Here is a 16305-nt window from a genome sequence, read left to right as displayed (position 1 = left end):
ACGCCGCCGAAAAATCATATGGTACATTGAAAAAATTGTTATGCAAATCATCGCTACAGAATTTCCACCTAGTAGCAAACTGCATAAAATATTTAACAACAACAACTGCAAGACCAGCTATAGCTGCATGAACAATATAAGACATACAATTATGAGTCACAACATGTCAAAGCTAAGCATAACACCAACAGGAGAGAAAACCAAAGAATGTAATTGCCAGCCGCAACAAACTTGCCCGCTAAAAGGGAAATGCTCAACTCGATCACTTGTACACCAGGCAACAATTACCACTGCAGACACTACACAAACTAACACCTATGTTGGGCTTACAGAAGGCACATTTAAGACACTTAAGAAATGCTACACCAACCACAAAAGGTCATTAAAGCATGCTGATAAGAGACTATCAACAGAGCTATCAAAACTTACGAACTGCATCCTCTTTTAATAATATATCCGGGAGGTGTGAGCTTTGCCTTTGGAAAAAGTTTTTTTTTATAGTTTACAAACTGCATTTAGCATCTCTTAACAAAAGAAGCAAAATGCTTTCTAAGTGTAGGCATGCCACAAAGTTTTTATTAAGCTATTGTGTCACATAACAACATTTCCTAATTACATAGCTTTAACATGATGGTTTTACAAGCTATATCTGTGACTCTCAATAGTTCGTTTTAGATTGTACTTCGCAAGATAACCCGTGCGCTTGGAGATCTCAAGCATATTTTATGCCAGTTGATTTATTCCGACCGACGTATTTTAAAGATCGGCGTCATCTCGAAGAACTTATCGTGTAGACTGTTCAGCACATTGATGTCGCAAACAATGAGGCCAACTACGATACAAGCGATTCGAGCAATCCATTTTTTATTTACTCTTGTTTATTTCTGTGTATTCTACTTTCGAATATAGTCCTAAACACTCTTCCGATAAAATGCGACTTGTCTGGGTCAGAATTAACTTCAGCAATTCACTCGCACCCCCATTTAATGAAGGCTTTATAACCTACAGATCTAAAATACTTTGTTTTATTGATGATGTTAAGTAGGCGTTTGTTTAGAGAATGTTCTACTCAATTTTCTTCCCTGCCCATCGGTGTACCACGCTCTTTAAAATTGTTAGTGGAACAGTCTGATAACAGATGTACGGGTGAGATGTTATGAGAGAATCAATATATCAACTCCAACGGTTGGCAAGGGGACAGTGGCTGCAGTGTTGCAATCAATCATGACCTTGTTAAACACTCATTAAATGAAAAGGTCGGGTAAAAAAATGGCCTCCTCGAATATGTCGATGCCTCGACTCTTGTAAGCAACTGACAGTTTTCCATAACTTCTAACAACGGTTCCACATCAACATTGTTGTACCAGATCAAAAAAGCACACATGGTTCGCATCCCTTGTTATTTTACTTTGTGACATCAAGGGTAGTCCTCACGACTCAGCTTTTCTCGCAGCGATGAGTAAATGATTCAAGTGGAAGCAGTGATTCACGAAATAGTTTTTATATCAATTCCTTTACCAACCTCGCATTCAAAGGCCTTCGGATATTTAGGGTAAGAAAAGCCTTCAGCTTAGCAGTTGCATATATCGACAAATCATGGTTGCTCCGTTGGCAAACAGGTGATGTTATTCATTCCCTTTACCAACACATGGATAGGACCTCTATGTAATAATACAAGCGTGAGTAGAGGTTTGAAGATATTTAGGCCGTAGCAATGGAAATTAAAACCGATGATGGGTACGACGTTCTGCCAGAACTCGAACGCTATCGTTTTGGTGAGTAGTTTCGCCCTGCGTAACAAAACTATACTTTCTTTAAAAATGTGGTTGCGTCAAAAAAATCAATTTAATGAAATTAAGACCCATAAAAGGCTAAAACATCAGCTACAATTTGATGCCACTTTTGTCTTTGTAGACCTACCCTGTCCAGAGATATATGCGTTTGAATGAGATCCTCTTTTAAAAAGCTCACGTTCAAGCGGGTGCTTCTTTCGTGACGTCACAAGCAAGATATCTGAAACGAAACCACGAGCGATAAATATGAGGTCGCTTCATTAGCCAATCATGAGCCCGAAATTTTTATATAGGCCGTAATAAATGTTATCACTATTGAAACGCGTTGTCTGTGATCTCAAAGATTCTCATCATTAGAGAATTCATTCTCATTTGTTAGAGAATTCTCATCGTTACTGATTCAATGCGTCTCAACAATTACTAAGTTATACATAGTTTTAAAATGGCTTCAGGTTCGAGCGACTGCAACTCAGACTTATCTGAGCAACTTTTAGCAAAAGATTGGAGTAGACAGCCTATGGTCAAAGCTGACAGGCGTCAGCAGCGTTTTGCTGCAGAGGAAGACAGAATGGAGGTAAATTAACTTAGAGTCTTCTTTACTTAAGTAAATGTAATATTTTTATAGTCATAAATACATATACTAATTAATAAAATGATAATTCTTTGCTATCTCCAATCATCGTTTCATAGCCTATCTGCCGTTTTACCTAGCTCTAATATTTTTTTCGAATTTTCTTTGGTAAATTAGAGTCATGATTACAAATTATTTTCACTCGTAGGAAGTGGGTAAAATCGATTGATCATTGCAAATCTTTAATTTCCAGAACCAAAGCTTCGAATTGTTGGCTTGGCGTACTTGTGCCTTTATTAAATGCTTATTCGTTTTTAAAATTACACTCGCAATCTATTTAACTCCCATTTTGGAGGCTGTCAATAGATACGCTTTAGAATGACATCTATGAATGACATACATGTATATTTATTGCATTTGTTTTACTGATTACAGAATGTTTATGTCGTCCCACCAGCCGAAGAAGCTTTGTCAGTGTGGAAACTGCCATAAAGGGGAAAGAGAGACTTGAATGTGTGCTGCATAAGCCATGATGTTTTGTTTGAGTTTGTTGCAGTAGATGAATTTGTCTTTTTGTATCAGCTAATACTATGTGAGTGGCCACGACTTGATGTATATTTTTAATAAAAGCTTTATGCCAAGATGAAAATATTTTTGCTTGTAAAAGTTATATAATAAAATAATATTGTTGAAGATAATGCAAAACATGATTTGCAGAATATTGTAGTGAATTGGATATGGTATAAGGATGTCCGCAGAAGTAGAGAATGTGAGTTCAAATCCAGTTTGCAGCAGACTTCTCATTCTTAAAACTCTATCCCTATCTATATTCTTTTCAAAGACGTGGCTTGCTTATTTCACTTCGGTAAGAATACTACTAGTAAGAAACTAGTACGTAGACGGTGTAGGCAATGATATACAGCCCCGCCCCAAGGATAGGCGACGGACATAATGTGGGCGGGGCTTATGGGAGGCTGTATATCGTTAGTATGGGTAGCTGCAGAACTGTCCTGATACAAAGACCTCGTTCTACATAGTTGGCTTGACAGAATTGCCGTAGACTGGTAGAATTGGTAGTCGGTACCCAAATGTTTACACAACATTTGGAGAAAGTGAGTAGAACAAATTTTCAATTTTCGTTATTTGAGGCCTTTGAAACATTCATAATAATGCATTTGTAGCAGGATTTAAAATTTTATTCTAGCCAACATGAGCAAATACAAAATAAGATATATGCCAAAAGAGCCGCGTAAGACTAGACTTTTATCGCAAATAGCCGATGTGAATACGAGAGATAGAGACAGGTTGTCTAACGCGTGACATCATTTTGGGCAAGTCTGGGCACGTTTTTGTGGCCTGAGCGTTTTTACGGCGATCAGATTTTTTCGGTTTTAATCTTCAAATATCTTGGCAATGTGATCGCGTAACACAACAAACAACATATCAACTGATAGAGAAAAGAAAATTCTTTCTTTTAAGATCAACTTAAATTTGACACAACCACATCTTTAATTGATGTATGAGCAATTCCAGCCCATTTGGTACCGATCCATATTTAGCTCACACCAGTTGCCACGTTTGAATCGTGTGCTCTAAAACACCATCCCTACTCAACGACTTTCTCCACAAACGAAATAGACAGTATATGTGTAGCAAGGAATGTTACTACAAAACAAGATGCTTAGCGGTTCGTGCCTGACAATATAACAAGGTTGCTCTGTGCTGGGGGAGAGGTCATCTATACTATTTATCAAGTTGTTAAAGATGAGCAAGTATATCCAGCTACTGTCGGCATAAGCAGCCCAAAAATGCAAAAATTGAGTTTCATGTTTTATCTTATGAGAATACGTAAAGACTGTTCTAGTGGTGCGCATTTTGGTTAGACACAGGTTTAGAGAAATATGTATGTCCCAGAAGCTTTATGCAAGAAATGATGTGGACTATACATGTGACGTTTGAGTGAAACTTGTGTGAAAGAATGAATTATGATTTTATTTGTAAAGGCCATGTGTTTCAGCAGGTAGGGAATGTTAACCTGGTTTGATGTAATGAATTAGTGGTTGCTTTTGGAATGGAGATGAAAAACTCCTAACACTTGTATTTAGGAGAAAACCTCTGAATAACAGTACAAAAATACTTGAAGACTTTTGAAGCTATTTAAGACTTTTCTCTTGTGTTAAACATTGAACAAACTTTGCGAAAGACCAAACAGAAAAGACTGAGTGAAATAAATGTTGCCGATTGCTAAAAAAAAATTCACTGTAAGGTCAGTTGCAGAGGCATTTGGTATAAAATTAATAAAAACATTAATCAGCGAGTAGTTATAATCTGTGGATTAGAGTTAACTCCTAATCATAAGAGGCATAGCAATTTATCAAAACTTAGTAATAACAATATCGGGCCAACTTTATTGAGTAGGAAAATAGCACAAACGATGTGGAAATACATGTACATTTTCAATTTAGCTAGAAGATTATCTGAAACTGCAGAGTCCCAAGATATATGAGTCAAGTAATCCACCACAGTTATGGAGAGGCGAGCACAGAGTTGTATGGGATTGACGTATCCGTACTTGATCTCATCCTAGTTTTCTCTTAAGTTCCAATAGTGTCAACAAGTATCAATAACCTCTGAGAAGTTGTTAGCGCAGTCCTCACACATACATTGTCTCATGCTAGAACTTCTAAGTAATTTCGAAGGTTAAGATTGATTCACCTGGCATTGGCCTGCAATGACAACACACATAAGAATAGTCAAAAACTGTGAGATGTAATGTAAGTTAGATAAAGCTGGGGTCGTAATGGTAATTTGAAAGTATGTCATCTTCAGCAAAAGGTAACTATAGATCTGGTTGGTCAAATGCCAATAAACACTCGAGGTGATAAGCAGATCTCAGTGTTAACTGATCACTTCACACGCTGGCAATATGCTTTATCTGATACCAGACGCCACTGCCCCAGTTATTGCTGGAACTCAAGATAATCAAATATCTTTTTTACTTTGGCTTACAAAATGAAATACAGTGACAGAGGCGCCAGTATGAGGGTGATTTTATGGGAGAGTTGTGCAGATTGTGGCAAGTTATTAAAACATGCATAACTCCATGTCATCCTCAAATGAAATGGTTGAAAGAGGTAATAGAACTCTTGATGTTTTTTATCATATGCAGATTAAATAAGGGAAAGAACAAGAGAATTTGGACAATATGTTGTTACCACAGAATTTACCACCATTTAGAGCTACTCCACATGCTTCTACCAATAAAATAGCTAACTACCTTATGCTGGGCCATGAGTGTAGGATCCCAGATCAAGTTTTGGAAGAGACTCATTCTCTGCAGACAGGGACACAAATAGACTATATCAAGGAGTTACCGAATTGACTTATGTGTTGATAGTCTCTGCTGACCAGTGAAGAAATGACACCCTTGGCTGCAAAGAGCATCAGCATTCAATGTTACATCAGTAAATCAACTTGAGGCCAAGGAGGTTGCTGATGATGCAAAGGAGAGAGGAGAAAAGCTCCAAAGCAATGTGTTGCAGTTAAAAATCAACGCTTGAAGGTTGAAATATTTCCTGGCCACCACAGTTGCAGGGCCAAGCCTGAGAGAGACAGAGATAGACCCAGCTACCGGTAGGGGCTCGGGCCACCGAGAACAAGCCAAGTATGTTTGGTTTATCAAAACTTCTTGATAAACTATATATCTGAGATTTACTGAGTGGTGCTCAATCCTCTGCTCTTTGCTTACAATGTTCAATTAATAATCACTGCGTTTCCATGACCCGCATAATTCGCAAATTAGAGCCAATCCGCAAGATAACCGCGTCATGGAAACGGCATAAATCCGCAAGCTATCCGCATAAATTCGCAAGCTAAGCGAGTTTTACGATCCGCAAAACTTTATCGAATCCATCGTGCTTGCGAATCATGGAAACGGTACTTGCTATTAATGCGCATTTGATTATCGTTGGCTATTACATTAAAAACATTTTCACGCTTCAGTCGTTTTTATTTCGATTTCAGCAGTCTCAATGCGCCAACGTTCCGAACGATCGCTGCTAAGCTAAGCGTGACAAGACTGCTTAGCTATTTATAGAGTCATTAATTAGGCTAATACTTGACCTACGGGGTCAAGTACTGGTGTTAAATCCGCATCGCCAGGTGTTTATTGAAACGCTCGATTGCTAAGTAACTTAACTTGCGGATCGTTCGAATTATGGGAATCATGCGGATTAAGCGAGTCATGGAAACATAGTGTATCAGTCTCTGGTGAACATTCAGATGGCGAAATCATACACTATGTTTCCATGACTCGCTTAATCCGCATGATTCCCATAATTCGAACGATCCGCAAGTTGAGTTACTTAGCAATCGAGCGTTTCAATGAACACCTGGCGATGCGGATTTAACACCAGTACTTGACCCCGTAGGTCAAGTATTAGCCTAATTAATGACTCTATAAATAGCTAAGCAGTCTTGTCACGCTTAGCTTAGCAGCGATCGTTCGGAACGTTGGCGCATTGAGACTGCTGAAATAGAAATAAAAACGACTGAAGCGTGAAAATGTTTTTAATGTAATAGCCAACGATAATCAAATGCGCATTAATAGCAAGTACCGTTTCCATGATTCGCAAGCACGATGGATTCGATAAAGTTTTGCGGATCGCAAAACTCGCTTAGCTTGCGAATTTATGCGGATAGCTTGCGGATTTATGCCGTTTCCATGACGCGGTTATCTTGCGGATTGGCTCTAATTTGCGAATTATGCGGGTCATGGAAACGCAGTGATTGGCAGGTTGTGTACAGCACAAGAACACTAGTCCAAGTATGAAGACTTTAAATGGGTGGAGTGGCTGACCCCCACTAGTGCACTATAATAAAACACATTTCCCAGTTTTTTTTGTAGTTTTTAGAGGTAGGTTGCTTGCTTTAGGGCAGACAGGCTCCTGGTGCATGTGAATACAAATAATGTCCGTGGTGGTGATAGGCTCGAAATGATTAAAGTTGTGTATTGTAATGCGTGAAGTGGTATTTCTAGGAGTGAGTGATACATTGATGTAGTGGCATTGCTTTGGATCATAGTAAGAATTATAAGCTGTGTGATAAACTCCTTATTAAATATTTTGTAAAATACTTTGTTTTTATTACTTGACTACCACCCTGTCTGGTCTTATAGGATAAATTTAGTTATTTATCATTGCATCGGTAAGCATAGTATAGAATAGGATTTACTCTAATGATTGACTACACATTCAGAGTCAATTACCAGCCCCAACCAAAATTTCTTACACCAACATTGACCTATACATACCACCAAATGTTATAGTTTCCGAGAACTTCTCTGTTTTGTACGTCGAACATTGAACGTTTGTTCGTAGCTGTTGGCCTCTTCCAATGAAGAGAAGAACACTGCCGACATTTTGTTCACAATACCTCCCATCAAAATTCCTGGGAATCTTGTATCAAAACATGACTGTTTCCGATTTAACAATAGGTGGTCTAAACGTCATCTATGTTGAAAAAGATTGTTTATAAATTTCATCGAACCAGCTAAGCAAAGCGGTAGACCTGCATTTACACCATGTTGTAATACTGTAACAGGGGTATTACATGCTGACAGCAATTAGGTTTTTAGTCCGTTTCCGGTCTCACCAAGCAACTCGGTCAGCGTTGGTAGTAAAAGTAGAAACCTTCAATTTATACTGATCTCCCAATCTAGCTATCATGGATTGCATAATTCACTATAATAAAATAGCACATTATAATGAGCTAATAGATAAAGAATTGTTCAATGCTCTAGCACGCTCAACACTACATCTTCATAGCCAGCCAGATTCTACAAGTCTAACCGATGCCAGATACAGGCAGGGTTGGCATTTTTCCCGGGAAAACTGGTTTTCCCAAGGTAGCGGGAAAAACTGGTAAAAACCGGGAACAACTGGTAAAAACCGGGAACAACTGGGGAATATAACTCCAGAATTTTTATCTAAATATTTTGCTAAACAATGAAATTTAATAAAAATGGAAAATTGGACTAAACAATTAGTTGTGTGACTCCATATTTATATCAATCAATAGCAATGAAAATAAAATAGTGTTTAAAAGTGAGAAAAATTAGAAAAAATCAACTCCCAAGATACGAGCCAACGTTAAATAGCAATGAGCCTTTTACAGTCCAATAATAGAACTGTTTTGACGTGTATTGTTTAGCATATTTTCCTTAGTGCAGACCAAGCTGCGCAACAGGCTTGGAGCGGAGAAAGCGTTCAAACTCGTAGCTTGATACCAAAACCTAAAAACAATTTCTTTAGGGTATGTTTCGGCCGAATACGAGAATTAGCTTTTCTTAGACAATCAATTTTCAGTACTCTAATCCATTTGTTCAGTTCACCAGTCTCGACTGCTTGGCATTATCTTCATGTGTTTTCATTTTTCAATTATTTTCTAATTGTTGTATTATGCTTACTGTCATGTTTCACACATATCAATTTTGCTTTTAATTCAATATTACTATTTAATATACATGTATGTAAATAAATGAATATTATCTTGTGATCTGGTCTTTTCATTCAATATTTAGTAAATGAACCAATTATAAAGGTTATGCGCTTTCTTAGCCTGTGTACTGTTAAAGAGCCATAAAAAAGCTCTATGACAGCTAATGGTATAAGTGTATTGTTATTCTTTGCTTAAGCATTAGTCAACTTGTCAAAAAAGAGGTTTTTTAGTTTTCCCCACTTTTGGACAAAAATGAGTTTTTCTCAGGGCGGTAAAAACCGGCGGTAATAACCGCCATGGGAAATACTATGCCAACCCTGGATGAAGGTTGTTTTCATCAAGGGCGTCTTATGAAAAACCCCTTTTACCACGAGGCTTCTCTCTTAGCATTTAATGAGGGTCAATTACCAAGCAGCAATATGGCAGTGGGCAATTCAACCATCAATCATGTCACTAGATCCCACAAGCCATGACTGGGATTCTGTGCAATGGTTTCCTGATTGATAAAAAACTATTCTTAGGCAGTTTGTCCAATGGACCAGGTCTCATGCAAACAGAGTAGATGTAAAAGCCGACGCTCTTGCTAAACTGCATCTTTAGTTTTGACAAGTCCATGTGGCTGTGTAGACCGCAGCAATAGAACAACCGAAGAGATTGGGGATGGTAATCATATAGACAGTGATGATGTACTTTAAACTATATGTAAGTTTTATTAAATACTTTGCAATCTGCTTTTTAAAATCAATTGAAATTTTAAATGTATCCTCATAAACAGACTGTGTACCTTAATAAACACGCTATATCATACAACAAACATGCACTGTACCAAGATACACATACAAAGTCCTATGATATTCAATAATCATCCAGAAAGTTAGTTATCGTCATACGCAATGCACCAATAATGTTCAAACGTGCTATCAGTACAATAAATCTAAAATGAAGCAAGAAACTCATATATAAAGGCCAGTTAAATAAAAAAGAAATAACATGTGCCACCAGAAAGTACTAATAAATACTATATGCTTGTCCAGCAATGTAATAATTTCATTTGAGAGATAAAAGATCAGATTCGTTAGTTAGTCTGCGCCACAACCAGTGTACCCAATGAGGTATACAGCATAGCCTGTCAATCAGTAGCCATACAAGTCCTATTGTAAAGAGTATGGAGAGAGTTCATGGCAGACCAGTGGCTAAGAAGTATCTTGTCACCAGTGGCAGACCAGATGGCAAGAAATGTCTGTCATATTGAGTAACTGACGGGTGACTACAAAGTAAAGAATCACATCCATTACAGACAATGAGTTCAAAATGCAAAGACATCATATAGGCCTATACATATAAGAGCTCACTTTTAAGGTGCAATTTTGATCAATCACCCATGAAGTTACAACGAGGTAAAAAGCAAGTGTAAGTGGATTATGAGGAGTTTGAAAGCAGAGAAAGTTGAAGCTAAAAAGTAGTTAGAAAATCCAGCGTGGGGTATCATAATTGCCAGAATTAGAGCCAGGACACCGGATTTATTGACACCGACACCAGATTTAGTGGGTAAGCGTCGGTTCGAGTGAGATCAGGAGAAATAGAAAACATGTGTGTCTCCTAGATAACAATTTCACCCGTGTGTATTGCAGTGTATCAGTGTATATTGTATAAAATACTACTCTACTGGGAGTAAAAATATTACAGAATTGGTAGTATGACCTCACCATAGCTACCTATGTAGTGATTATCCAAGCGCGAATACTACAGATAATGTAGTATATAAAACTATGATCTCTCATGTATTAATACAGTTAGCCACTAGCTAAACATTGGAGTACAGTGTCATAGATTTCAGATCATGTGTGCATCCCACTTTGATATCCAAAGGGAACCACATGAATGCTACTAAAGATGTCATTGAGTACGACTGGATGTATTAAAATGGCAAGGAAATTAAAAAGGTCATGGACTTGAGGCTAACCTGAAGGTCGTTTTAGGGTCGCGTTTCATGCTCATGCCTATTATCTTAGAGTCGCAAGGTTCTAATAAATTACAAAACTGAAAACTAAAAGACTTACAGTGAACTAAACTACAACGGAAACTGAGTATCCTGAGACAAGATATGATTGATAGGTGGTTAAGTAAATAATCAATGTAGGTACAAGTTTCAGTGTATCCCCACATTCATACCACTTATAAAGTGGTATGAATAATATGGCTTGTCTAGTGGTATGAGAGTGGTCATTTTCAAATGACTCATACAGTTGAATTAGTAAAAGCCCACATGCTTTGCCAGATTTGACACCCACACACCCACACTTGCCCACCCACCGGGATCACTTGTTGACTCAAGTCAGTGTTATTGCAATAACCATTACACAATCACCTAACATTCATTTCTTATTATTTTAGCTCATAAATTCACTTCAACCGGAGAAATTGAGAAAAAAGATAAGAGTGGAAAGTTTATCACGGGGAAAAGAACCCATCCAGATGAGGCTTTTAGACACCTCCAGGAGGTAGTTAGTTAGTTGTCATTTTGCATCCAAAGTCAAACATTCCAGTATTTTGGACCAATAATAGCTTTTGCTTATCATGACTGATACCCTGGAATAGAAAAAACCTCTAGGCATGTATCAACAGTAAATACTTCTCTAAGAAAATAACATTGTTCCTGGTAAAAAAGATTCTGTGTGCATGTCAATGATTTATCAAATGACTGACTGCAATTCTCTTTTATAAGAGTTTCTGGCGCCATGTCTGCAATTTATCTTGTGCAATTTTGTTAACCAATGGCTTTCTACTTATAGGCGATACTTGCTCATGGTTCTGGCTGGGCAGTAAGCCTCTGTGTTCAAGACAGGGGGAAAAGGTCAGAGGCTCAGAGTCAAGTCCTTAAAGATGGGAATTAAAAACACCATTCAATTGGAGACCCATGATAAGTTGGTTCAGTCCACAATATGTAAGTAACTTTTTAGCCAATGCTAAACTGAGTTGGTTTTCAATATCAGACTTGCCACAAATTTCACTAGCTGCTGACATAGCATGGTTTATCACTGCTCAACTCAATGACATAATAATGAACTGTGTGATGTATGATTTTATACTAGACTGCCAATAGGCAATATTTAGCCTGATTGTAAATGAACAGAATTCATGCGGCTAAGTAACATACAGTGATAAGAATACGATAAGATACATTTTGATAAGAACAGTAGGAAATTACTATATTTTGATGAATAAAAAGAAAAATTTAATTTAAACACTTTTTTAGTCAAAGTCGTGTGACGTGACCAGTGAAATTATTAATTGATTCAAATGGAATCAAATGAAATCATGAATGAAACATTATTTATCAAAAAATTTATAGTAATTCAAATAAAAGATACTCAGAATACGATAAAAATAGAAAATATATAAAAAAAGGATTAAAAATTCAAGTAAAGTTTCAAAATTAAAAATACAATTCAATTAATATTATATTCTTATATTAGATGTTAAGATAATATGTATAGAGCAGTGAACCTGACTGTTGGGATAGTAAGAACTAACTGTCTGCAATGACCCTGTGATTCTGCCTTGGTAAAACAATCAATTATTTCATTGCCCCCATCCTGGCAGTTCGTCATGAAATATTATTCTTAGCCCTGATTCTGATTTTTTTTACATTTTGGAACATACATACAGCACGTAAGGGCTATTTGTATAGTTGCAAATCGCTCCTATGGCCATTCTTCCGATAGTAACACTATTATTAATTGGCAGTTTGATGCTGGTTCATCTTTTTTGTCGTCAACTAATAAACATCAACTTCATGGCAGTCCTTTGTCAATACCTCAGCTAAGTAGAGGCCCAACCTTATTTTGATTTGGACATGGTTTTTTGAGCAATGTTTACTGTGTCTTAGATATTGAATAGTCAGTTTAAGTACCAAATAGCAGTTGACCCTCTATTGCTTCTATTTTAACAGGTATGAAAAAAGGAATGAAGGAATGCATATACTCCAGTTGTGATGGAGTGAGTCAAACGCAGCCAAAAAGTGTGCGAAGTGTGGTAAGTTTTATATCATTGCAAGTATAGACATTATCATCATGTGATATCACTGTTCTGAATTCTAATAGACTGCACTCGCACTGGCCAAACCATAAGTGACACATGAAGGTTTGAATAATAAAAATGTATTTGGATTCCAAAACTAATCTGTCTCGGCGGTATAGTATCGTTATCTCACAATGCCACATTTATAGAGAGCAGCTTCCCCAAATTAATAGGTAAGCATTTGAGGCTCCCTTCCCAGTTTGCCTAATACTGTTTACAGTGAAAATATAATCACCGCTTAACTGATTGCCTTGTTATTAATTTGATTATTGCTGTTGTAAGGAGGAAGATACCAAGGCCAGGCTTGAAAATGAATATGGAGGCAAGGAAAGAAGCAACAGAGAGAAGGGAAGGCTTTCGAACTGAGAAGAGTTTGAGGAGCAGATGGAACGCTATAGATAAGCTGCTAATAGCTGCGAGTATGATTGAGATACAAATGGTCAAAACACTAACTTCACTGTTAAAAGGAGTTTCACTGCTTATTCCCTATCAAGTGTGGAATCCAGAAATAATGCTTGTATTGTAATTCCACGCGCATAGAGCGCACGTTTTACAATCTTGTACAAAAATCTAATTTTTTTTGTTAGGTTGCCAACGCTGAAGGCTACGGTGTGAACATCACACTCACAGCTTAGATGCCTGACAAGGTACAGGTATATTCCAACTGTAAGTCAGCGGCCTACCTTGACCAGCTCAGACAAGCGATATCGATGGGGGTTGGAATCAGATCTACAGAACAGATGAGAGGTATGAATCATTTGTGTCTCCAACAGAAAAGTTTTTTATTCAAAAAAAAATTGAAGATGCATCATTGAAAGTTCTAGTTGAGGTGTCTGCACAGTTTGTAGCAAACAAGAAATATTTGCCATCATTTATGCAGTCCTGCTGATCACAGCACAACCGTTAACAACTATTATATGTTATGGAACAGACATGCATGCAAATGTTGATGCGATTAATTTGGCAAATTTATACAATTAATGTGGTGTTATGAAATATTTGTTGCAGATGATATGTTTGTGCCCATACAGGGTATATCCACTGAGCCCTTGAAACTAAAAGAGTGGGCTAAGATTCGCTAAAACACATTCCAGGTGGATTGAAGCACTGCACATCAATGCTTAAACATCTAGAGAAGTAACACCTGTTATGAAGGTTTCTAGCTTCGGTATCTGTTCAGATAATAAGCCTTGATATCATAGTAAAGAGTTTAAAGATTTTGCAGACTTGTACCAAAATCAGAGTAGTTACCAGTAGTCCTCAGTACCGACAAAGTAATGGATTGATGGAGAGTGCAATTAAAACAGTGAAAAGCTTGTGGAGAAAAGGATATGGCAGTCCTAGTGTACAGAACAACCCCTCTGTTATCTGGTTATTCACCTAGCAAACTAATGTTTGGCAAAGATGTTAAGATGAAGTTGGGCGCAAACAGTTAAGTGGAAGTGGATTATGAGGAGCTTGAAAGTAGAAAAGGGAAAGAAAGTCGAAGTTAAAAAGTAGTTGGAAAATCCGGCATAGAGTATCAACATTGCCAGATTTAGAGCCAGGACAAGCGGAGCCTTCACGTCTACGTGAAGGCGCTTACTGACACTGGATGTATTGGGTTAGGGTCGGTTCGAGTGAGATCAGAAATAGAAAACATGTGTCTCTAAATAAGATTTTCACCCGGAGATCGCCTCATGATACTAACACCGGCAGTCATGAGTGTGCTAATAATAACATCTAACGATTTTTATAAGTTGAGATAAAGTAATGGGTTGATAGCCAGCTTAGGTATAGTGAACGTGGGGAGAGAACAGGAGGTTCAAATGATCGAGGGGAAGAACCACCTAATGCCACAATCGGAAGTGGCCTAGCGAGTGGGGATTTTGATGGGAGTAGTCGGGAGACCCAAATCTCACATGGGTTCGATGAAAGGGCAATAGTTAGAAGCACGGTTACCAGGATTGGCCGAGTCAGTAGACCTGGACTAGATAAAGAAAGTATTTTTTCACAACAATCTGCAACATGACAACCTTCCTTTATTACCAGTTAGTAGTAGTCATGTTGCAGATTGTGAAAAAATACTTTCAAAGCAATCATTCAATAATCTCTATGACAGACAGCTCCAGAGGGCGAACTAGCAATGGTTGAGTTAGTGGTGGCAGACGACCGGAGAGGAGCAGTGAGCAGATAGTTTCAGAGGAAGGATAGTCGTGACACTAAGAAGTCTGCAAGTGTATGGTAGAAGTGTAATGCTTGTAGGTGCGGCAGAAATGGACACTGGCAGAATGACTGCAAAGTACCGATCTGTCAGTGGTGTGATGAGACTGGGCGTGTGATGAGACTGGCCGTGTGGTGAGACTGGGCATGTGGTTAGTTGATGCCCCCGCCGGGGTCTGGGTGGTCTAGTGAGTAGCGAGACATGGAAAAAGCCGGGCAGAAGAAACTACCGGCGTCTCTAAGAAAGATGAGTTATGCTGAGCTGGAGGTGGTAGGTGCTAGCGGAGGAGCTAGAATATGTCATACCGGTACCCACAATGGAGAAAGTAACTTTTTCAGCATAGGTGTCCAGTGACGGGATGTTAGACAATGAAGGGTGTCAGGGGAATATTGCTAGTGAGGAGCTGGAGGTACGGAGGAAGTTTGAAGCGGAGTTGGCCAGACTAAATGCTGAGCGGAGGGCAGCAAGTTAGAGAATGCTGAGACAGTCATGGCTACGATCGAGCAATTGGCACAAGTTCAGGGAAACATTGCTGGTAGTAGAGCTGCACCGATGGAGGATTGGGAAAAGCTAGATAGGTCTGGACCTATCTCAACTCCCAGCTCTGTGGAACCATCCCCTGTGCAGCCAGTTATGTCCCAGGTGGAGCCCACCTACAGGATGTTTGTGAGGCCCGCCTCCGTTAGCGAGAGTGTGGTGGAAAAGGTAGTGGCAGAACTTCAGGTTGAGTCACTGCTGACCCAACCACAAGTTTCCGGAATAGTTGAAGATAGTGAAACTAGTTGTGGAGACAATAGTGATGGCGTTGTTGGTGACAGAGGTCACGGTGGTAGTGAGGGAAGTGGAGGGGAACAGGAAAGTGAAGGGAATAGTGCTGACGAGTACGACGGCAGTAAAGGGGTGCTCGGGGGTGATGGTGACGACGAGTTTGATGGACCAGTCGTACGGAGTAAAGTAAACCCCACCAGAACGATGGGTCACTGGATGAGTTCATGTGTATTTCTAGAAAGTTCAACGCAAAAGAAAAAATAAAACAGCAAAGGCATGTTGTATAATCAGGTTGGTGGGCCCCAGGCTATGCTACTGTCTGGAGTCACTGCAGTTAGAGGGAGCAATGAGAGGTTAATTGGCTATTGTTTAATTGGTCAATTGAGAGGTTA

General features: G+C 38.6%; 1 protein-coding gene across 4 annotated transcripts in view; it reads right to left on the bottom strand.

Annotated features, from left to right (window-relative positions):
- Positions 1-4447: 4447 nt before the first annotated feature.
- LOC137402138 (cytosolic Fe-S cluster assembly factor NUBP1 homolog) overlaps positions 4448-16305 on the bottom strand; it is a 62355-nt gene continuing 50497 nt past the window's right edge. For 2 of the 4 annotated variants that reach the window (XM_068088608.1, XM_068088607.1), the window contains exon 8: positions 9550-10129. The gene's annotated coding sequence lies outside the window, so the exon portion shown is untranslated. Of the gene's footprint in view, positions 5091-5641; positions 5796-9549; positions 10130-16305 lie in introns of those variants that run through there. The other 2 variants (XR_010979472.1, XM_068088609.1) reach the window with 2 other exon arrangements.

Source organism: Watersipora subatra, chromosome 8 (genome assembly GCF_963576615.1).
Source record: "Watersipora subatra chromosome 8, tzWatSuba1.1, whole genome shotgun sequence".
Taxonomy (NCBI): Eukaryota; Metazoa; Bryozoa; class Gymnolaemata; order Cheilostomatida; family Watersiporidae; genus Watersipora; species Watersipora subatra.
The sequence above is the reverse complement of the archived record's forward strand: the minus strand, read 5'-3'. Positions and strand labels throughout refer to the sequence as shown.